Raw genomic sequence first — 24,993 nt, 5'->3', positions numbered from 1 at the left:
CATTAGTTCCATGTGAAACTGCAAAGGGAACATAATTACTGTAGGCAGAATATAATTACTCAGAGTGGAAGCTGGCTTTAGCTTTATGGCTAAAGCTTTCCTTTAGAGACTAGTACTATTGAGATTAAAGAGCATAATCAGTCTGTGCCTTTGTTTCAGATTTCAGATAAAAGATGCCTAGTTCATGATCTCAGAGCACCATCATGGGGCATTAGTCCATTCATGTGTTACCTGCGTGAGTGCTATTTTATGTTGTACTTTCTGCTGCAGAGTTAATTCTCACCAGTCAAAATCAGTATTCACTACAAAACTGTGCACCTTTTAAAGCTATTAATCCAACCCCTGCGCCCTGTTCTACTAAAGTTCATCCTAATCTTCTGCTTTCTGTTGCTTACCTCCCAGAAAGCAGAAAAGTCTTCAGAGGGACTTCAATACCACTAGTCTAGGGTCTTCTGCCAATTTTGAGAATTTGTAGATTATTTCATATTACCTTGCTGAACTGCTAGACAAGAGATAGTCTATGCATTATTTATGCTGGTCATTCCGTAAATTATATTAATCTCAAAATTACAATGAAAAACATGTTTTATTTTAGATAAATTTATTTTAGATACATTAAAAGGTTCTGTAGCTCCAGTTCTAAGGTCTGGTACTTTGGTTATGTGGCTTATTTTCTTTTGATCACACTGCAGTAAGAGTTGCGTTGGTCAGAAATACAGAGCCAATTTCCACGTGGAAATTTTGTAAGGAACCATTGAAGCTGTGCCCTTGTTCTACGCATAGTCCTGAAACCTTCAATTAATCTTATCATGTTTGGTTTTGGTACACCTACTATACACACTTTCAGGATAAGCAATGAGGAAGGATTTTAGGAAGAGACCACATTTTCTGATCTTTATTAAAAGTACAGAAACAGGACCCAGGAAAGCTGGACTTGATTAAAAAATAAGGGTATGTGAAGCCTTTATGTTGGCATTTTGTAATGTTGAGTGATTGGTTTTACCTTGACTTTCCTCAGATGTAGATTTTTTTATGAAACTATGTATTTCTGAAAATATAGTAAATGTTTTGAAGATTAAAAGGTAATCTTGCTCCAAAATCTTACCGTCTAATTTGAGTCATGATGAAATACAAGTAAGTGATAAGAAAAAGATGTTTGGAAACCCAAAAGATATGTCATTGGCTCTGGGAATTTAATGATGGCTTGTGTGGATTAATGATTGCCAGTTGTAGATGGGGAAACTCATGCGCTGAGAGGGAAGGGGCACACAAAAGCTGAGGTTAACTACAAAACTGCGCTGGTGCCTCCTTAATCCCTGTGCAGTGTTCTATTCCCTTTTCCTCTTTTCTTGCTGAAAACAGTTACTTTTCATTAGACTATCTAGTATAGGAAGGGATTTTTCTGAGCATGAAGACGTTCCTTACAATCTAGCAGTCTTTACAAGAAATATATTAATTTTCAGTGCAGTTGTCCATTAAACAACAGTTTCCTTGTCAGTACAGTTTGGAGTTTTTTGCATTGTAGGAGAATTGGTAACTTTAGACCTGGAAGGCTGTATTGGGTAGGAGAAAAGAGGGAAAAGAGAATTAAATCATAGTTGATATGGCAGTGTTCTTTCACATCATCATTATTTAACTGCTGTGACATTCAGTCCAGGAAAAAAAAAAAGTGTGGGTTTTAACACCTGAAGGCATGAACAGAAATGTGGTTTGTTTGGGTTTTTTAAAATTTTATTTTAGAGCAAGAAAAAGGACTAAGATTAACAGCACCTGGAAAGAACAATGCTTTTCTTAACCACACAATATAGGTAACAGAGGAAGCAGTTATAGAAACATCCTTGAAAAGGCCAAAAGCATGATGTGGGGAACATTGTCAAGGAATTACAAAGAAAATCACTCCTATGCCTTCTATGTTCCTGATCTCTCTATTCAGATTGCTAACAAGGGTGCTGAATGACTAAGGCCTGCATATTTCTGCCCATCTGTCTGCTAAAATATATTAACTCATGTAGCACAAGCCACCACACACTCAAACAGATGGCAACAGCTCCTGGTCTCTTCTAATTTAACTCAGCTTTGGACTGATAACCCAGAGCTCTCATGAAACTCAAAGGGAGTCTTTTGTTTGTTGAGCCAATAAAAATACAAAGCCATTTAATGTTACCACTCTTTTGAATTGTTAATTGTGTCAAAGACTGTTTTTACCAAACTTCCTTTTTCTGGTTTGTGAAAAGAAACACACTGAACGAAATTACACTTCACTGCTGGAGATTTATGTGTCAATGAAATTTTATGGTAGATTCATTTTGGATCTGGAGCACTATTTCCATATCTCTGGACATCAGGAGCCTGCTCTGGGCTATTTTCCACTTCCATCACCAATGCCTCCTATTCACCTTCATAGCCAGATGCAAGAATGTTGTATGTCCTGACTGGATTTCTGTGTAAAATACATACTAGTACATAGAGTCTCTTCAATGTGGCTGAGAGTAGAGAAGCTCATGAAATGAAAACCAAACTTCAGCTGTCACAGATGTCTTGCCACATCACTTGGTGTCCACACCAGCACAGAGTACAGTCAGTCACTGCGAATATCTGGTTTATGCACTAACGCTAGTCCTTGGAAAAGGTTCATACAGACCATGTTTCCCACAACAGGGTACGCATGAAGAAGTTTGTGGCAGCCCAAACTGGTAAATGAATGTAGAATAGTGCAGTTCTGTATCGACATACCAGCCCCGGTCCCAGCACTGGGTGAACACACTGTTTTGGACCAGTCTCATGTGTCCCGCCAGTGGGGACCTTACGATAGTGATAACTGGAAATGAATTTGATATCCCTGGTAGAAATCCAAGTATTTAAGTGAAATTACCTACGGTTCACCTTGTGGTAAACAAGATAAGAATTAAATCTCTACGAATAATAGCCATAATGTCTGTGATGTATTAAAACCTTAAGGAAGGGAAAGTGGTTGATGCTCTTAAAAAAAAAAAAAAAAAAAAAAAAGTCTTAATTGCCTAAATTTCAGATTATTTAATTTCTTTCTTAAAAAACTAAGTACTGTATTGCAGTGAACAATATCAACTTCACGTTAGCTCAAGAAGCCTTTAGTGATATTCTGTGGCATGTTTCACGTAGAATATGAGAAAAGATTTCTGTAGACTTATCAGCCAGACTTATATTTTATGAAAATAGCACCTCACTTGAAAACATTTTTATCCCTCCAAGAGGGATAAAATTTTTACTTTACGTTTACATGAATAAAATGCCAAGTAGAAAAGATCTTTCGAATGCCTTAAGCAGCCCAAGCTGTTAAAAAGCTGCATAAGCAGGCTGTTTTTTTAAAAACCCATGATCATAGAATCATAGACTCATAGAATGGTTTGGTTTGGAAAGGACCTTAAGATCATCTAGTTCCAATGCCTCTGCCATGGGCAGGGACACCTTGCCCTAAACCATGTTGCCCAAGGCTCTGTCCAACCTGACCTTGAACACCACCAGGGATGGAGCATTCACAGCTTCCTTGGACAACCCATTCCAGTGCCTCACCACCCTCACAGTAAAGAGCTTCTTCCTTATATCTAATCTAAACTTCCCCTGTTTAAGTTTGAAGCCATTACCCCTTGTCATACCACTACAGTCCCTAACGATGTTTCCAGAACTTATGGGCAATCTTATACATTTCTTTAACAATGAGTTTCTTGTTACTTGTACTTTTGGGGATGTTGCCCTGGTTTCAGATATCGTGTTGTTTTGTTCAATGGTAATTTTGTTGTATATGAAGGAATTGACTTCACTTCTTTTGCATTCATTTTAATGATGCAGAACTCAATAGCTCTGCATTGTTCATGTGAATGGATGGAAGATAATATTTTCCATTGCTCGAAAGGGTTAACAGATTAATTTCACTAATTTTTCATTGTGTTTACATTTAAAATAAAACAGTTTGATGTACATATGACTTTTTTCTTTTCTATAACTGCTAGAAGTGTAGGGATAATAACACTTGCCATCTGCTATAACACATGCCTGTCTAAAGTAACTTGTTCATAGGTATCTTACTAGAAAGGAAAAAAACAGCATTTGTTTGCTATTTTATAAACAGATACATGAATATACGAACAGTATTCATGAATAAGTACAACTGATTCAAATGCAAATATTTAACTACAAGTTTTATACATACAAATGTTTAGTTAGGATACTGATGATCTTTGTTCTCTCACTACCATTTCTAGATACTTGCTATGGGCATAAGAGAAGAAATCTGAATGCCTCAATTCACTCTTTTGCATGCCTGCAAAGTGATATAAAGCACAGAAACCTACTGCAGGTGAGAAGTTGTAGGATCAGGCCTTAATATGATTTGGATAATTTGGTCGAAGTAATTACCTTAATCTCTTTTGATTGTTTTTTTCATTTGACTTTTTCCATAATCACCTTGTCTCTGCAGGGATCCTTGCCTCATCAAGCTTTGCTCATCTTTTTTCTCTTCAAATGTGCTGAGATGAGTCAGTCTAAAAGAAGGAAAATTCAAAGAATGAAATTAATTTTTTCAAAGCATCCTCTCTTCTGTTTTCCATCTGGTAAAGTACAACATTAATGCACATGCTCAAGATCTCAGATGCTTGTATTATCTATGTCTTGGAATATAATCACAGTCATAGAATCCTAGGTTGGAAGGGACTTCAAGGACGATCCTCCAACCTTTCTTAAGCCTTCTTAAGCAGTTTTCTATCCCATCCTAATATGCTGAGGTCAGTCATTCACTGGAAAAATATTATTGTTTAACTTGAGGTCTGAAGTTATGGGTAGATGCCATTGATGTAGGAGTAAGTAGTAGATTTTTTTTCTTCTGGAAGTCAGGCTACGTGATCACAGTGGTTTTCAATTATAAGAAGCTGTGAAAGGGGGATACACTGCTCATCTCCCTGATCTAGATCTCAGCTGGAGCTATATTTGGAACATTTTAGAGATGAGTCTATGAAATCATTATTATCTTTCATCTCTGATTGTAAGAGATGGTTCTAAAATAATTAAAAAAAAAAAGAACAAACAACCCACTGTTTTTTTGTTGGTTTGTTTTTGGTTTTTTTTATATATTTCAGCACTGCTGAAATGTCCTTACCATGGGCCAGTGCCTTTTTATGTGAGGCACTGTGTAGGTGTGCAGTAAAAGAAGCCCTGGCCCTATTTCCTAACAGAGGAAGAGTGCTTGGCAGATCACTGTTCTCTTCTTCATCTCCAATCATTTCTGCTCCTGTGCCCTAAAACAGAGTTACATATCACACAACAGTTCAGCATGTTTATAATTCTCTTCTGCCCTTTCCTGTGTCATGGACAGTTCATTAAACTGTAATTTAAAGCCAGTTTTGAACCATCAGGGGCAATTGCCAGAGCTTGGGGTTATGAGAGAAGTGCCTTTCTAGGCTAAGTTAGGTAGTAAATAAAGTAATTTCACATGAATGTGAGAGAAGAGGACATCCAGACCTTGACTAAGTGTAACATGAACTTTCTATAAATTACTGACCAAAACATATGCTTATTTTCTGCCCACTACATGGCTCATTTCAATTTGATATTTTCTTTAACTAGCTTGCTATGGTTTGGAGCAAAGGGAGAGAGTGTTCTGTCCCTAAGTGTTTTTGCAATCTCTGCTCAATTGGTTGTCTCTCTTTCTAGACCAGACTTCACCCCACTACCTTGGGGAATTCTGGTACATGTGAGGGGTACCTGTTCTTGCAAATCATTGTGAAACAGCCAGGAAGAGAGCATTGGCATTCTGGGTCCTGGTTTAATGCTTTGGCTGCTGCACCATGTTAGTCCTCTGAAAACAACGAACAGTGACAAATGACAGCAAATTGCCTAGCTTTTTCTCCCATGTACAAAACATACCTTGTACCTGAAATACAGAAAAAATAAATATTTTAAGAAAATGTTTATTTCAGTTGGGCTGGAAGGACAACTTGCCCTGCAGAACTAATTCTACAATTCCTGTTCCTCCTTTCATATAAATCTTCAGCTCTCAAGTGACTTGAATGCAAAGAAAGACATACATTTATCTTGCTTAACTTCAAACCCACTGGTTTTTGCCACCTCTTTGGGAAGTATGACTTCACAGATTTTGACAACAGTTGTAGCTTGATTCTTATGCACACCACACTAAGAAAGAGAACCTTGGATATTCAGTTTAATACAATTCACACCCCACTTTTCATTTCACTCCTTAAAGAAAAAAACATGTTTTTTAATGGTCTGTTTCTAAATAGAACAGGAAAAACAGAATAAAAACCTTACACTTCTTTTTTTTTTTTTTATACTTGTTATAAATGGGCCTGCCAAGTGGTGAATGATTTGCAGAGCAGAAGGTTAAATACACATAATGCAATACAGCATCTCTAAAATGTTAGGAATAGCAAGATTTAAATACTGAATAATGTTTCTGGTTGTAGCTGGAGCTTGAGCTGAGAATCATTAAACAACTGCTGAAACAGTTTGACCCCATCAAGCATGTAAACAATATGCATTTTATGTTTAAAAATGTCACCACTTCAACTGCTGGCATTAAGAAAGGTTGGCAAGGTGTCTGTAAATGTGAATGTGTCGAGCTTGGCCTTTCCCTCCTTGGTAGTCACTGGTACAATTACTTTCAGCTAAGAATGAAGCAGAACAGCTATAATTTTTGAAATACTTTGTTCATGTCGCTTGCAGTCTCTGAGCCTCCTATTTAGATGGTCTTTTTTAGAGGAGTACATCTTCATTGCATTGACTGTCTTCTTATATTACATGCATAAATAATTTTAAATTAAGTGGTTTGGCCATCAAGACTGCTCTAAAGTTGCAGCCCCAATATCACCTGGACTAATCCATTAAACCTCCAAGGCTTCTGCGTGAATCTTGTCATTATTTTTGGCTAGTGTTAGAACACTCAAAGAAACGGTATTTCAAACCTTCTTTCCTGGTATAGTTTAATATGATGACTGTGTGCAATGACTGTGTTGCTTAACAAAACAGGGACCAGCAGAGCTAGAAGAATAATTTTCTAGAGTTTTGCCTGCATTGAGGCTATGTGAGTATGAGGTGAAATTATTTGTACCTATTGTAGATCACCATAAAGACATATTTCCTGTTACTTGCTAGTACATTTCATGTACATATCACATCAGCCTACCTCATCAGTCTATGTGAGCTGGAAGAATGTGAAAAAACACCATAAACAATAATGGTTCAAAGACATCATTGTGTATTTTTTATAAGGTTGGTGTTGCAGAGGAAGTTCATTATCTGACTTAAGCCCTTTTAAAACCACCTTCTTTCCTTGAATCCTGAATCTCAGAGAAGTCCCTGGGTTTCTGAGGTCTTAATTTATCTTACATATAAATGTCAGTATGTTGGAACAGGCCAGAGTCCTTGGGTACTGATCATAGCCCGCAGGTACCTGGGCACATACACCAGCAGTCCCATAGAGCTTTCATGAGATGTACCATACATTAGCCCTCTTTCAGGCAAGAAGCACCCCAACCATGCTGTAACATGCAGCCTTCACAGGAAGAAACATAATGGTTCTTATTGCCACACAGTGGAGACAAATAACTTCTATTTGATTTAACAGTGCAAAATAGGGATGTGAGTTTTATGACAGTAGAACAAACAGCCTCAAAGAGATGGAAACAAGGAGTCAAATGAAAAGTTAACACAATGCAGAAAGACTAAACCTTCTTGATACAAAACCAAAAAAACCTCCTCAAGTCCATGAAATTCTGCAGGAGATGGTTCATTGAAAAGCATATAAAAAGGTCATAGCATCATCTGAGAGGAATTTTTCCCTACATTTTGTGAAAAGGTTTCAGATATAACCTTCTAAATGAGGTGTATCAGGCACTGCAGGAGCAGTTCACATTTGTTATGGCCTATGCAGTTACTGCTCAGTGGATAAATAGAGATACATGGGCCAGAGATTCAGCTTGCATAAATTAGTGTGGCTGCCTTGAGAGCCAGCAGCTGAGGTCGGTTGTTTATTTCCAAGATTGTCAAACCCCAAATCCCACTTCAAAAAATTTATAAAAATAGGAAATATTTGCATATCTTTCTCAGCTGTTTATATAAACACACACCAAACTTAACTTCCACATAATATAGTGGTAGTGAAATTACAGATGTAACATACAAAACCATAACATGTGGGATATGCCTATTGTGGTCTGTAATGATGGCCAAAGAATACTGAAATTGAAAAAGACATTGGTGACTTGCAAGTGTTATAAAACATTGCTTTTCTTTCAAGAGCATCAGCTGATTTCAAAACAGTAATAGCTTTGCATGTGGATCCCCACTGTCCAAGAGGATTGACAAAAGGATTGCTATCTAAATTAGAAAATTGGGCAGCAGAAACGCAGGCAAAGAGGCATGATCCTGGTCATGTTCCAGACTGGACTTGAGTCACTTGGGCCTTTCGACAATGTCAGGGATTACAAACTGCTTCCCACAGAAGTAAGTAGCTCTGTGGTTTATGCGAAGCTTAAATCTGAAAATGCATCCTGTTCCTGTCCTCTGCCTGCCTACTTGCTCTGTTTCAGCCAAAGTATCAAAGAGCAGTATTCTACATGTAATTTCCCCTTGTATATGCTTCCTTGTGACTCAACATTTGTGGCAGGTCTATTTTAAAGACTACAGATTTTGGTGTAGTCTTGTGGCACTGATGTTACTGGAATGTTACTCCAATGGTAGATTCTCACAGGATGTGGCAAAAACAGTGTCTATCTGCAGAAAGAGAAAAAAGAAGGTGAGTTGGTACAGATGGCTTTAGGTAACCCTACAGATTTTGGAATCCAGACAAGATAAAATTCATATTGGCTCCTAGCTCTCAGTGTTTTGCCACACTTACATCATCTGTTCAGGAGTTCCCATGACATGCTGTTTGAATATAGAATTTGTATGAAATGTTCCCTTCCTCACACAGATGTTGTATGGTGGAGTTCCCAGTTTGTTTCACTCCCTTCCCCAAAGTGCAGATATTCAGGAATGTAACACATAAAACCCCCAAGATATCTGGCACTAATGACCTTACTTGTAGCATGCAAAACAAAAGCAAAACAGGAAAATAAATGAAGGGAATGGGGGTAGCAGCGAGGAAGATGACTATCACAGATTTGACATAGAGGTGACCTGTTTGCTCCTCTGACTACTGTGGAGCTAATTAAACACAGCATCTCTAGAAATAAAGTGCTGGAGAGAGAGAAAGTAGTCAGTTGCTCTCACTGCATATGTCACTTGGGATTATGATTATACCCATTGCTAAAAGGCAGTTGAATAAGCAAATGTTGTTTTGCAGGAAGTAGGAAAAAAATTCCATCTATCATACTGTACAGCCAGACACGAAATGTATAATTCTGATAATGAGCACTGGAAGTAGGAGCTATGTTTTAAGCCATTTGAGTTATATTTTAAGCCTCCCTTCCCCCCCTATTTAAAAAGAAAGGAGAATGATTTTATGTAACAAATGTATGTTGTTGATACAAGAGAGATATCTTGGGCTTTATGCTGAAAACTGTCTCAGTGCTTTAATGCTTTTGGGCTTAGTTAATGCTGCGTTGCTGTTTCAAGACTCCTCCATCACTGGCTACCTTAGCCCCGCACCCTGGCCAGTACATACTGCCCTGCAGAGCGTTCCTGCCTGGAATGTGTTTGAATCCCAGATTTTGAGTCATTTTTGCTTTCACATTTCTGATGCTCACTCGTTTTTCCCAAGGAACTGATGGGGCTGCTGCAAACCCCAAACTTTCAACACCCATAACCCTAACAGTAACATGTGGACCACCAGTGTCACCGCTGTTTTTGAGGTGACAGAGGGCTCCTTGCATAAAGAGCTGCAGTGTTTTCCTTCATGGTAGTTTCAGCTCCTTTGCGATACAGAAATCTCTTAAAACGGAGGTTGATAGGTGCAGTGTACAGTGTGACGGCCCCACAGCCCAACACTCGGCCTGTCTGGTGGCGGGCAGCAGCTCCTGCAGGACCCCGAACCCCCGACTCCCGACCCCGGACCTCGGCCCGAGGGATGTAAACGCCCTTGGGAAACGCTTCACCACCGCCAGGGGCGCCGCCCCACTCCGGCCACAGGCGGGGCTGCAGCGGCTATACCTGCCCGTGCCGAGCGCACGCCCCCTTCCTTCCTTGTCCGCTGCCATCTGGGGTCCGGCCGCAGCAGTCGCAGGTGGGAATGGGACGGGGTGGGCTGAGAAGGGGCGGTGAACCTCGGGGAGTGGGCGGGAGCTGGTCTCGGAGAGCCGCAGCGTGCAGGTCGGTTGGAGGTGGTCTTCTGTTGTGTGTGAGCGTGCGTGCGTGTCACCGCGCCTGATTTGCTTACCTGTTACCTTCGCCTGGGTCGCTGTGCTAGCTGCCATCTCCATAACTTCCTCTCATTTTCTACCGAATGGCGTAAGTTGGTCTTAAACCCAAACCAAAGCAAGCTGCGGTCTTTCGTTCTTCCTCTATGTGTTACGTTATTGCGGGGACACTGAGCTGGTGAGTGGAGCAGAGCAGTGGTCCAAACCGCCCCGGAGATAACAGGCGAGCTGCGTGTTCTTAAGCAAAGCAATACAAAGGTCACCAGCTCTGTTCCCCCATGTGCTTCTTGGCACACACAGGGAGTTCAGGGCCCTCCACTCGCTCTGCATGAGGTAAGGTGAGCAAAACAGCCTGACCGACCTTGCTGTGCTAGCCTCTGGTACTGTGAGACTGCGGCCCAATGTGTGGGGGGAGACATTTGATAAAGCAGCAACAAATGGGTCCACAGCTGTGGAAGTGTTGTGAGGAGACCTGACTTGCTGTGCTGTGTGGAGGAAGTAATGTTTTTGTGTTTCCCCTGCGCTAGCTCATTGAGATGAAATTGAAAGCTGTTTCCCGCTTCTAAACGCTCTCTGATTCTTCAACTGTTTGAAGCACCCTCCTGGGTCCTCTTCAAATACATATCTGAATCAAACAATCTCTTACCTCTTTGTTGTTCTCTTCCTGTGGCAGAGTTCTTGTTTGATGGCTCTCCCTTCCCAGTCCCTGCGAGCCAGCGTGCCTTCCTCATGTGTCTGTTACTGCAAATGGGGACAGTTTGGAGACCATTAATGGAACTGGTGAGTAGGGAGTAGAGAAGTGGAGAAGTAGATCAATGCGGTTGTTAGAGCTGTAGACCTGCTGGTTAACTGTATTTCACATAGGAAGCACAAAGACCTGGATTTTCCTTTCTTGATTCAGGAAATGAAATAAAGAAAAGGCGGCCACTTATTCCAGTATCTTTGGGACAGTTGATGGCTTTCTCACTGTCTGTGTTGCAGGAGGGTTAGAACTGCTGCTCATAAGGTTATCCAGAACACACTGTACTTCTGCCATAGGCACCTTCTGCAGTGGATGCTCAGACAAGCCTATACCAGACATACTCCATATGCTAAGATGTTTTTCCAAAGGCTGTTTCAGCAGCGTGTGCTTTCTTTAGCTGTTCTAGTGCAATAAAGATGTACTGTGCCTGAAGTTTGAGGTCAGCGGTGCCACCTCTGCTTGCTTCTGTCAGTGGAGCGAGCTGATATGTGCACTGAAATTGGGAAGGGAATATATTTTTTTTGCATTTCTTCTAAAGGAAGAGAGTCTTAATTAGTGCCACTCATCTTTAGTGCTGCCTTTAAACAGGGAAGCATGTTGCTTAGTCTTGGCTCTTTTCTTTGGCATCCATGCTAAAAGTTACAACAAGAAGCCTGGTAATTAGGAGAGCTTGTAACTGCTGCTGTCTCTCTATTTTTTTCCATAAGATGTAAAGTAATTCTGAATTGGAGTTCAGAATTACTGAATTAATTGGAATTAAAAAAAAAATTGGAATTAAAAAAAAAATCCATTAAAAAATCCATAAAAAATAATAAATGGCATTAATTTGTTACTGTAGTATTGTTTTCGTACTAAACTCTTATTTTTAACAGCCTAATGACTAAGACACATTCCTCATGTAAAACTTTGAATCCTTGGCTGCTGTAAGAGCTGAGGTGCTAGGCTGTGCTTGATGTCTTCGCTTGTGTGCCTTTTCTGCTGCATGTACAGCAGACTTCTTTATTCTTAGTGTATGGCATCTACAATTTGAGATGTCTGATGATAAGATGCAAGCAGAAGTTTTAATGCTTAATGAAAGGTCAAGTTCTGTATGAAGAAACTGGTTTCTGTATGAATTAATTGGCTGCTCTATACCAAGACATAGGAGAATGTGCACAGACCCTCTCCTGCATAGGTGTCTTGTGTTAAACTCTGTTGAAGTTAGTGGACAAGTTCAGCTGTGAGGTGGATGAAATTCTGAATGTCATTACTTAGGCTGCTCACCAAAATGCTTTAGTTGCTGTAAATTCTGCCTGTCCAGGCTCTTGCAAGGCAATTACTTTTTGATATACTCCCACTTTTCTGCATCCTGTGCTTTCTGAATGTAGCAGATGTGGTGTTGCTTCTGTTGTGTGTATAAATAGGCTCTGTATGTGAAATCACATGTTAATCAAGTGGGGAGGATTAAAAGATCAAATGTTTTGTTTAATTCATTATCTTAATTTCTACAGGAGTGTTTCTTGACTGCTTTTTCACAGGTTATGCTATTAAATCTTTGTAATTTTTACCAGTTCACATTAACAGTGCTAGGAATTCATTAATACTGCTGTGTTAAATATAGGAACTCAAAAGGTTTTGAGTTTTCAGGTAATTGCCATTGAAGGTATTCGTATGCAAATGTTCGATATTTTTGAAGTGGTTGAAGTTCTGCTGAGGAGGTAGATCAGTCTCTATTATACCACACAACAGATTTCTTCTATATTTAGAATTTTATTCTGAGAAGAGAGCAATACTTTGTTCCCACTAGGTACTAGCTGAAAATTGGTTAAATACCAAAATGCAGTGCTAGTTTTGGACCATCAGAATTTGACATTTTTAAGTAAGAAATTAATAGCTCACAGTTTTTGTCTTGTTGGCATGGCTGTGTGGCCAGTGGTGCTGTCAAGCCTGTGGCTCTAGTCTCTGCCAGTTGTCTCTGCTTTGTTGCATGACTGGACATGCTTTTCCATGTGATTTGGTGAGGGGGTATGCTGTTGTCATGTCTTTTGGTGTGTGAAGCCATCTCTGCATTGTGTGGCTCAATGCTGCAGGTCCCGTGGCAATGGGAGGGTCTAAGAGAGTAATACACTAACTTAAAGAAAAGGAAAATACCTTAGCATTTTTATATAGCTCACTGTGGAGAATGAGTTTGTATTGTTTGTTTTTTAAATTAGTGTAAACTGTGGAAAGGGATTTTTGTATTCTTGAAGTTCTCTTTGATGTTTACAGAATAAATATAATGCAGCAGGAGGCACTGATTTTAAAAGGTACGACTTTTGGGCTGTGAAAGACTGCAAGTATAATTTTAGCTTTATTTCCTTCATTGAACCATTCTTTCTTGGTGGCAGACTTGCATTGCTGGGCTGACCTTCGAGCTATGCCCAGATAGGTGGCAGAATCTGCATGGCTTAACTCAGTTGGTAAAGTTTAAGGATCTTTTGTTTTCCATCTAGATGTTTGTTTTGAGATACATAGCTTTTTGCTGTCAATTATTTGCATACACAGGATTTACTTTGCTTTTAAGCTGAGTAATTTGGGGAGGGGGGGGAGATGGCAAATAGTTAATATTTCTGTAAGAAGCAGAAGCTCCGAAAGTGTGTTTATACCATAAATGAATGGGTAGACATTCATTAATGCAGACTGAAAGCCTCCAGCTGATGCGTAGCAAAAAAATCTTCTTATAGGTCAGTTTTACAAGTTACTGAAAGTCTGTGAAAATCAGAATGATTGGAAGTAAAGCTATCAATGTAAGTAGATGCGTCAGCTCTTGTAGGGGATGTGATTGCGGATGTTCATAGGAAGAACGCCTAATCCTTGTCCTGACATGAATTTTTATAAACCTTTCTGCAAACAAGATGAAACAAGGTAATACACTTGTTTCAGTATTCATCACATTTGGCTCAGCTAAAAATACTGCTTTATGGTAGTATTATAATAAATCAGAGCATTAGATTGTATGGGTGGGGAAATAGCTTTCCCATTCTATGGGATATAAACTCTGGAAACTTCCTGTTCAATAACAGAATGAAACTTGAGCCTTTCAAAGTCACGAGTGTATTGGGGGGGGTGTGTGTGTGTGTATTTGTTTGTATTAAATTGTGCTATTGATAAGGATTGCAGAATCAGCACCCAAACTACTCAACAGTTGGTGCTCATGAAGTCAGAATTTAAAATCTGTACACCCAACTCTGGACTGTGACCAGCGTGGGGATTTTGGAGTGTGTCAGGTATTCAGAATGGCAGTCTCACTGCTAGATTGTAAGGGTTAGCTTCAAAGTGCAATTTATTTATTTTTGAAGTCTTCATGGTCTCTCTTTGAGACAAACAGACCGTATTCGTGGGTTATATGCTTCTTTAAGCACTATGTGTGTTCATCCATAATGAATGCCTGCAGTTGCACGCCGATGTCTTGCTGTGTCTCTCAGCCACATGCCCAGTAAGGCTTGGGAAGGTATGCAGCAATGATGTGAAAAAGGAGGGCTGAGAGCACCAGCAGTATGGATTTAACTTCTAAGCAACTCCTGGAAAGAGTGTGAGTTGTAGAGCTTGTCAGAAAATACTCCTGCTTTGGAAAATGTGATCAAATGTGAAAAAAGTATAAACTTCTTGGGAGGAGGAGAACATGTATATAAGGGGGATAGACTTGCTTACAATCTGAGTAAACACAAATAATCAGAAAATAGAACATTGTGTTGGAAATACTGTGATCTTTCTGTGTGCAAATAATTCTTTATGCTCTTTGCATCAGACTCTATGGTCAGAATACAGAGGGATACACTAATAGCAGTTGTCCTTGCTCTAATTGAGGAAGGACTAATTAATCAGATTGGATCTTTTGGACAGCAGTAGAATTCTGGTTTGCTGCCATGAAACAGTTGTTGCTGCCATTAGTTCTTAAAGCCTGGGAGCAAAGATCACATAGTGCTCTAGGAGCAGTCTGAGAACGGGATGCAGGAGCAGGAAAGAGCAGTATTGAAGCAGTAATAAGGAAAAAATCCAGCATGCAGAAGCAGTGCTTCTGCTTATAGTGAAAGGATTATAACAAGTAAGGCATGTGTGCTGCATGACTGAAGATCAGTATGAATTCCATCTCCTTACAGGCATGTTGATCTTGAACATGTACATCACTTGTAATCTTCCTGCTGTAACTGGCAAATGAAAGTATAAAAAACTAGGATGGCAGGACTGTGAGTTAGGAGATTAAAGAAGAAAAATGTGCACACTTTTGATCCTTGGGATGTGAAAAGGACAGTCATCTGCTATTGTGACCAGGTTGACTATAAAAGCTAAATGACTTGTTGATTTAATGCACCTACCCTGTAAAATATTTTGGTTTATATCATATAATCTTGCTTTCCATTAACCAGAACTGAATCACTTTATAAATAGCTTGAGTTTAGTGTATCAGTCAAAGACTGATTATAGCTAGAAACTAAATCGTGTGGAATACTAAGCTCTCTAGGCTTGGGAGGACTCTATTTATGAGTTTTTAAGAGTTGAGGAGACGTAAGAAAAAAAAACCTGTGGGCATTGCCATGAATTGGTAAGTGGCTTTTTCTGTTTCTGTTTCCTTGTTTGTTTGTTTGAGGTTTTTGTTTGTTTGGAAAGTGACATTCAGTAAAGAGCAAAGGTGTGGCACTCTTCTTAGTACTCGTCTTTCCATTTCAGAGAAATAAGTAGTACCAGTAGAATACATCCTTGTATATATATCAGTGTCATTCCATGAAAAAAAAAAAAGAATGACATCTCTGATGTTGAGTTGGATGTGACTAATTGTGCAGTTCGCATGGATGAATGTAGGCAGGCAAGTCTTTGTGGTGCAAATGCAGGTACTCAAATCTGTTGTGGAAAACAGGGAGATTTACTGTGAAATTTAAAATCCTTTCTTTCCCAGACTGAGCAAACCTTGCCCCAAGGAAGGGCTTTCCAAGATAAACTCCATGGATTTTCACTGTCTTAAGAGCATGTAGGAGAAAGCAGTGTGTTGTTGGGTGGGGGCTCTGGTGCAGGATTTGGGCAATATGCTTCATGATTTGTGTGCACACAGTTGCTGTATTATCCCCATATCACAGAAGGGAGTCAGGTGGTGGGATTATGTCAGTGCAGCACTTGGAAAGAATGTGGTGGAGACACATGCAGTGACTGACATGGGTGGTATTGGGAAGGGTCCACAGGCAGCTTTGTATAAGAAGTTTAGTGGTATTTCATACTGAGTCATGCATGTATGATTCCCATTGAGCAGCATGATCAGGGTCCAGTTGTGGTTCCTTCCCCCTGTATTTTCTTGGTGATATCTACACTGGTCTCTGGTGAGAGTATCTCTGTGCTGTGTTGGTATATTGTTTTCTTGAATGAGAATTATTCAGTATGTGAACTTTACATTGGGGTAGCCAGTCATACAAGGAGAAACAAGCTTACTTGAATATTCACCAAACATACTGAGAGCAAAGCCTAACAGCTATTCAAAGCTTGTGACTTCACTGTGAACTAGCTGATACTGTATGATGCTTGTGTAAACAGAATGGAAGATGAAACATGAGCATGTTCAGAGAGTTAAATTTATGTTGAACCTTTCCCAGAGCTACCCAGCTCTTTGTGAAAACAACTGTTAGTCAAAAATGAGCATTGGGATGTCATCCCTTCTGGCACAGAAGAAGAAGGGAAGAGAGAGAGGAGCTGGGCTTTCTGCTGTTGCTGCCACAAGGAGTGGGATGGACAAGCATGTGAGAGTGCGCTGACTGGAACAGCAGCAGTATCCCTGGATGCCTTGGCAGCCGGCCGGGCTTCCTGCAGGCAGGGGATGGGTGAATTAGGCAGTAGGAACAAGGCTGATCTGCTGCTCTTTGTATTCTACTTCTGTTGCCTACCTCTTGAGCTATTCCTCTCTTGCGTGTTCTAAATTGTCAAAGAAGGGGCCTTTAGGATTGAAAATATGTCCATGGACTGCCATCTTCAATGTGCAGCCTGGCCAGCTTTTTGGGACTTAAGCAGAGCATCTACAGCCATGGTCCATGTAGAAGTCCTGAGACTTGTATGAGGTGTCCTTCTTTCACAGGCTTTGAAAACTCCATGTGAATGATTCACTGCAAAATGCAGTTTAATGATTCCGCCAAGAGCAAAAGGGAAGTTGAGAGAAGAGAGAAAAATGAGGGATGTCAGCAAGTATAACTCTCACCTCACCTCTGCAATGTTTTTTTCCTGGCTCTGTGGAGATGAAGATATCTTTTGTTCATGTCTCAGCATTTATTCTGAAACCAATGTCTAAGGAGATTACTGAAGTATCTCTTGAGTGACAGTTTATCTGTAGTACATTAACTCTCTCAATCCAGAGGTCACTATTATTACTATTAGATAGCTATTTGTTTATATTTGTAAAGAAGCATTTTAACATCGTTAAGTACATAGGTTAAGAAGCTTCTGACTTGTATCACTGTTATTCAGATCTCATTTTGCTTTCATTGCTCATTGCAACATGACATTTTACTGGTAACTGATGTTCAGCATTGAGATTCTGTTTTCTTTTGGGGATGAGGGAGAAGGACAATCAGTTTTATTAGGCAGGGCTATTTCTAATTAAAATCTTTAAGTCTGACACAGGTGGTGACTATCAGTTTGCTTCACTGGCATTTAACCTTTCCAAGCTATGCCAAAAAGAGATTTTAAAATTAACTTTAAAAATGTATTGTAATCAGCTTTTCAGTGTGAGCCTTAGACTAGTATCTCATCACCTGAACATTTTCACCTTGTGAATGGGGGATCAGAAATAGGGCACTACCTTTGCTTTGACTTGTCATAATTAAGGATACAGCTAAACTAGTTCCCATGCTTTTCTGCGTGTGTGCTGAACAAAACACCCAAGTTCGAATGGATATGTGAAACTAAGACTTCACTTCTGACTTAAGCCCTCTACACAATCTGTCGATTCATGAATAATGTGCTTGGTGCAAAAAGAATGTATTCAAAACATGATTGATTTTGCAGTGAAAGAATTGCTTGAGAAATTAATCAGGGAGCATTTTTGTGAAACATTATTTCGTCTGCAATCGTAATTTCATTAAGGAAAATCAGTTAGCTGAGCATTCTTATGACTTTTTGTGCTGACTTACCTATGGTCATCAAGCTTCTGTTCCCTTTTTTTTCTCCATGGTAAATTAATGTTGGGGTTTTTTTATTCCTGTACTATCAATTACAATGCATGCTGGTCTTCAGAAGGACTTTGTTAATATGCTCCTCACCAGTGCCCTCCATCTTTTCTCTCAAGATTTGTCTTACATTAAAAGGTTGCTGTAAGAAGAACAATGGAATGTACTGTGAATATCGTGCTAGAATTTGTTGTTATTACATGGGAAATAGGCAGATAAGCTGGTCTGAGTAAAGCTGGATGTGAATCAATGGCAGGCCACCTTCTTGTAGTGTCTGCTGATAGTATGCTGTCTCTCTCTGGCAGATGTGTGGTAGCTTGCCTTCAACAAGGTGTTATTTCTGAAAGAGCTGCTTCCCAAGTGCCTTGGCCATCACACCCCAGCTGCTCACATTCAGAGCAGTACTTCCTAAAGTGTTTGAAGATACTAGGCTGGGCACACTCATAGAGAACTAAAATATTAAGCAAACACCCACCTATGAATCAACATGTACCTCACCTGACAAGAGCAGTGCATATTTTTTAATAGTTAGCAATTCTTCCCATAGAGGCAGTCGCAGCAGGAGGGACAATTGACTGGAACATACCTCTTTTTGGAAGAAGCTTTTTTCTTCCTTGTTGGCAGCCCTGTAATCAGGATGGTGCCATTTATGTGAAAGTAAGAAGCAGCAGGTGTTTCCTAATTAGCTTATAGGTAACTGGAGTAGAAAACAATTAAACATGGATAGGTATAATAACAGCCATCCATCAAAACTAATGGTTCTGTAAGCTTGAGAGCTCTGGGTGTCTTCTTAGTCCCTCAGTTGAATTTAAACAAAAGCCATTGAAGAATTTTCTCAAGGCAGAGACTACACTTTAAATATTTCTTAGTAAGATGGCAGTGAACTGCTTGTAACGCACATCACTCAGTCAGCTGTGACTTTTAATTTTTAGTGGTGAAAATCAGGCTGTGCACGCCATGGTTATACACTGTAAGGAGGATTGCTAACCTACTGCTGGCAGGATTTGAGGGAGCTGAAGGAGGTGTTATGGGTCACAGCAACCCACAAGAGCAGCATGAGGCAATGCTTTGCAGCAGTGCACAAGAAAGCATAGGCTCCTGCCTCAGCAGACAGAATCAGGGAGGCAGAGGAGTTGGGACTGGTAGAGCAGCATGGAGGATGAGGACGGGGTAGAGGACAGAGCGTGGGATATTGACACGGACTTCAGCTGGACCAGAGGACAAATGCTGTCTCTGGATCAAGTCTTACTCCTGTGCCTCTCTAATATGGTCAGTGCAAGGAGAGGAACCTTGCTATGTTTGCTAGCAGGCAGAACAATTCCTGGTTCTTGAAGTACGTGCTTCCTACTGAGAAGTTAATTTATTAGAATGCAGCAAAATAAGGTCAATTGTTCAAAAACCGAGCAAGGAGACTTGCTTGCTGGTTTGCTTTCGTATTTGCCAATAAGATTAAAACATCTTTCAGAACCAGACAGAATCGAAGTATATTAACTTAATTGGCATGTTATGTAGATTAATAAAGCCTAACGCTTGGAGGTTGTAAGTAAATTTAGAGTTTATTGTGACTGTTAATCAGAATTAAAAAGTTATGAAGGAATTAAAAAGCTCTGAGGAAATTTCAATGCCATACGGACTGTTTTACTCATATAGCCCTTTGGTATAAACTTACTGCCGATATATCAACTTGTCATAAAAATGTAAATGAGGACTGTATTGGTACTGCAGTATGCTTCTGGCATTAATTTCATGTACATTGTTGCCAGAAGACTCTCATTTGGATGGTGAGTATGCCAGCAGTAGAATGCTTTTGTAGTTATCTGAGGTTGCTTCTGAGATCCTGAACCCACCTTAGTGTGTCCCAAGGCATAGAGAACAGACCCTCCGGATTGTTGCTTTGTTTTATTTTGTTTCTTAATTCGCAGCATATTTTTTTATAAAGACAGACTGTGTCTGTTTTAATTTGATGCAGAGACAGGTTATGGCCTGATGGTTAAAACTGGAGCTCAGTTATGGGCTGAAAAAATGTTAAATCTTTCAGAGCTATAGGGGAAGAAGTGTTGTTTGTTTTCCAGTCTGCCAGATGAAGCATAGGTTTTTGTTGTGCTGAGAGGTTCTGTTCATGTCTAAATCAGGAGAAAGGAAATATTTAGCTTTGCTTTGCTCTGCTCTTTGAATAGGCTGTTAGAAACCCGTATTGAGGGCACAGTAATCAAAAGGAGTTTTAAAAGTTTGATCATTAATATTTCAAAATACTCAACTTTTTTCAATTCCTTCTTTGATCTGCTAGCGCATAAATTGCAGAATCAACTTTATTTGTGACTAATTCCACAAACTTTGGTGGAATTCTGCCAAAGAATAAATTATCCCTAGATGTTTAAATACATAATTCCTAAACAGAGGTGCTCTCTTTGCAAACCTATAAAATCCATTGAAAGCAGTGCGGAGGTAAGTGATGCTTGTTGTTTTTTTGCTGAAAGTGCAGAAGTAGTTTCCTGAGTTCCTCATCCCTTGCCAGTTTTGTTCCTACTGTGTGTACAGTAAATTTCATCAAATATTAACCTATGGTAAATATTTAATATATTATTTATTTGCATTATATAAGTTTACTCTCCAATATATGAAGTGCTTGAATAGATAGTTATATAAATATCTTAAAGTGACAAATATATAAATATTTAAATGGCCAATATAAATATTTTAAATGTAGGTACAAGGGCCATATTCTCCCTCTTTTCCTCAGTTGAGTAGGTATAACTGCTGACACCACTTTATGATTTTGAAGTAACAGCCGTAGCCAAAGTAATGTATGTTTTCACTCATTTTGGTGAACTTTAGTTTAGGTCAGTAAATATAGTAAGTTTCAGTATCAGGTAAGGACAAAAAAAATATATGATGGTTTTATATATTTATTAGAAGTTGATGAATATTAGGAAGAGACAGAGCAAGTGTTATCTTAAATTTAAAAATGAATTATTTTAACTCAGTTCACTGAATTGAAAGGGCAATATAAATGAAAAGACTTGGGTGAGGGAATGAGTTCATTTTCACTAATAGGAATTGGCAGGAAAGTGCATTCAAATTTGGTTGAAATAATACTTGGGGCTTACTTCTTGCACATCAATCAGCTCGTTTTACCTAGGCACATGGAATGAGTTTGGGTAACACAGTTTGCCACCTGCAGCCACTCCTGCTTCAGAGGAGGGGAATCAGCTGCTTGTCTTGGTTTGGGCTGGCTGCAGATATTTTCAGAGGGCAGTTCTCCAGGTAAGCCTGGGATACACTTCACCTGCAGGCATGTGGAAGCTTGGTGAATTTTATCCTTGTAAAGATGCTCATCATAGTACTATGATGATATGAATAGTATTTTTGTTTTCACTTTTCCTCCTCATGAACTAGAGGTGTTAACTTTTAAAGTGGTTTGCTCCATCTCTGGGTCATGTGCCAGTGATCCCAGTCCTTGCAGCAGGTCACCTTCTCTTGCAAAATGTAGATTGGATGTGGAGGAGTTCATTTTTAGTCTATGCTCTTATCCTTGGCTTATTAGGCTTCAGTTAAGCATAGTTAAGAGTTTAACACAGTCTGTCCTCTGGCTTAGTTTAAAAGATGCTGTTTAGAGCATGCTTTTAGGGTTAAAAAAAAGGTAAAGGTACTCTTACTCCTGTTTTTACTGGCTTTTTAGTCGTAGAATGTTCTCTGTACCTTGTTTAAAAGGATTTTTGTTTCAGTCAAGCAGCAAGAGCCATATTTAACATATGGACCTCTTCTGGTGCTTTAGTTTTCTCTCTCTTTTCTGTGGGAGCAGTCTGAGTAATATGACAATAACAATTGCAGGACCTCCTCTTGGAGACATAAATTTATAATGGATGGGAATTTGAGTGACATTCACATATGAACAGTGTGTTTTGCAATGTTGGCCTGAATTCACTGGCTCTATTATATTTGCATTCCTTCCAGTCCAAAGGATGATAGAAATACCTTTCTGTTCCTACTCCTCTCTTTTTCAGTTGGATGCTGTTTGACTCTGCAGATGTTAATTGTATGGTGAAGACAACTAGGTTATTACTCTATTGTGCAAGACTGTGGAGAATATAATCTCCTTTTGGAGGAGGAGGAAGGGAAGCAAGATGAGAAAGTTAATAGATATTGATGTTAATTCTGCAGATCTGGGAGAGATGCTTTTTAATTACAGCTTGCTTGATTGGAGTTTGTTGAAGCTGATTACATTTTTCCTCATGAGTATTAGTATTCTTTTTATTTGTAAGTTAAATGAACTACACCATATTGTTTTGAACTCACCTTAATGGTAGCAGATCCTGCAAAGGAAAAGTAATAGGACTCACCTTAGTGAGATAGTGCCAAATACATGTTGTGCAGTAATCTCCACAGGGATTGTCCAGATGCTTGAACATGTAACACGTGCTTAAATATCAAATTGAGCCCACTTAGAACTAGAACTTCAAATTAGCCTGTGAGCGTACTGGTGGAAAAACTATTTTCCTCAGCCAGGGAAGTATTTCAAGTTCAAACAGATGCAGTTTCACAAAAGCTAACAGTTATTTCTTCGATTACCGTTAAAACTACCAAACATTGGGCTTTGACTGAAGATGCACTTTTAAAATCCAGATTCTACATAGATTTTGTTCCATGGTTTAATCCCTTAGCATAATTGCAAATCAGGTACTCACAGGCATGTGTTAGAAGATCTCATTTGTTTTGGGGAATGATTGTGAGACATCATTTATTTTGGCATAAGATGTAGGTTAGCTGATTCTGTTTAGATTTCTACAAGGTAAGCAAAACCACTTTGTCCTCTAGTGAAAGACCAGAGAGTTGAGCAGCATCAAATATAAATGAAATCTGTGGCTTCACTGCAGACGTAGAAATAATTTAAATGGAAAAAGAGTAAGTAAAAAATGGAGTTTCTTTAGTGCGGTGAAGCTCCATGATTTCAGCCAGTGCAAAATATCTGTCGAACACCACAGTCCAGTCAAATCGCTCTCATTCTTAGACTGCTGTTCTACAGAGGTTTATGTTCAGAGGTTTGAGTTGTGGTTATCATTTAGAAAAAGATGATCATTTAGAAGTCCAGTTTATTGCCAAGTGCTTCAGGGGCCTCTGGGAAAAGCTCTTTGTTGTACCACTTCCGTTAAGTGGTATATGTATGTGCTTTAGGAGGGATGTTGTGATGTTGATAGTAAGGCAATAAAAACTGCTTGAGGGAATCAAGCCATAAGATAACTTCAGTTTTCTCTTTAGCCCATTCCTGTCCAAACACTTCAGAGAAAGCTATCAATAAATTTCTGCAGCAGAATGAAAGGATGAAGAAAACACTTCCTGTAGCTGGATCTGCCACTGTGGAACTTCAGAAAAACAGAGCAGTGCATCAGATAAATGCTATTGCCCCAATGCTGCAAAGATGTCTGTAGACTTCTCACAGAATTTGAAGTATTGCCAACATTTTCTTAGTGGAAGCAATTAGTAAACACATTGTAAAAGGGAGAGCAACAAGCCTTTGTTTATAAATTTATATAGCATTTTGGTGAACTTATATATGTTATATACTGTGGTTAATTTAAAGGGAGGGAGTAAATTGCATTTCTAAAAATATTTCTCTAACAGGGAAATAAGAGAGAGGCTATTTCAGCAAGGATTGCCTGTTGAAGTTGCTTCTTGATCATGTATTACTTTCAGGGTGGCTGTGTAGGGACTGATTCCTGAAAGCTCCTGGGAGAATAAAGGCTATAGTGGCAAAAGCCGAGTTCCCCTACACAGAGCATGTCCTCAGTAGAAGGACTGTTGGTGAGCCACACAGTTGAAGGGGTTTGAGTCTCTTTGCTTTTTCCTTCCTCCCACTTTAAAGGAGGAGCATCGAGCACAAAATAGCTTTATGGAAAGATTCGGTTTAATTTTCAAAAAAACGCTCTTGGTGGTTTTGTGGAAGGAGAGGAACTGGGAGAACACATGTGATCCATGACCTCTGCACATGCAGTGATGAAGTAGATGAAGACCTTGATGTAGTGTCATAGGTGACAGCCCTGGTACTTCCATCACATGTATGGTCTTTTTGTTATGGCCCATTATTCTCTCCTGGTAGCTGTGTTCTGTTTTCAGCTGTGGACTGGAGGACTCGGATACTGTTTTCTTTGTATTTTGCCCTTTTCTGTGAGCTTGGAAGCAGTATTTGATGTGGCTGTTTAATTAGTGCCTGTGGAATAGGGATTGTTTACAAGAGAAGACTTAGTGTGGACAAGGTAGGTTTGGTTCATGACAGTTGCCGTTTCTTTGGTCTCTTTTCACCTCCTCAGAGTAGCTGAGAATAATACAATAAAATAAGTGTGTGCTTGCATTGTATCTGAAGTACATGTGGTCCTAGGTCATTAGTGAGTTGCCCTACTGTGCTGTACTTACACTACAAGGCTATGATATGTGGATACTATGGTATATTGCAAAACAGAATTCTGAGCAATGGGTTTTTTTTTCCTGTTGTTGTATAAATTACAATGCTGGACCATGCATGCTTAACGTTTAGCTCCTCTTTGGAACTTCTCTGGTACTCCAGCTCCCACATAGTCCAGAAGCCTTCAAGGCATTAACTAAATTTTAGCTTCTTATTTTCCCACCATAATAAAATGCCTTCTTGCTTTTTCTGATGCCTGATCTTTTCTTTGAAAGGCAGATAGTAGTCCAAGAGAGACTTGAAGGAAATTCACTGGAATAGGTAATAAAGGAAAGAAGATGCCAGCTGAGG

The 24,993-nt window shown here is 39.4% G+C and overlaps 1 long non-coding RNA gene across 1 annotated transcript in view; it reads left to right on the top strand.

Annotated features, from left to right (window-relative positions):
• The first annotated feature begins 11,054 nt into the window (after positions 1-11,054).
• LOC115612842 overlaps positions 11,055-24,993 on the top strand; it is a 226,327-nt gene continuing 212,388 nt past the window's right edge. Inside the window, exon 1 of the long non-coding RNA XR_003993178.1 lies at positions 11,055-11,123. This is a non-coding gene — a long non-coding RNA (uncharacterized LOC115612842). The remainder of the gene's footprint in view (positions 11,124-24,993) is intronic.

Source organism: Strigops habroptila, chromosome 9 (genome assembly GCF_004027225.2).
Source record: "Strigops habroptila isolate Jane chromosome 9, bStrHab1.2.pri, whole genome shotgun sequence".
In the NCBI taxonomy this organism is placed as follows: domain Eukaryota; kingdom Metazoa; phylum Chordata; class Aves; order Psittaciformes; family Psittacidae; genus Strigops; species Strigops habroptila.
The sequence above is the reverse complement of the archived record's forward strand: the minus strand, read 5'-3'. Positions and strand labels throughout refer to the sequence as shown.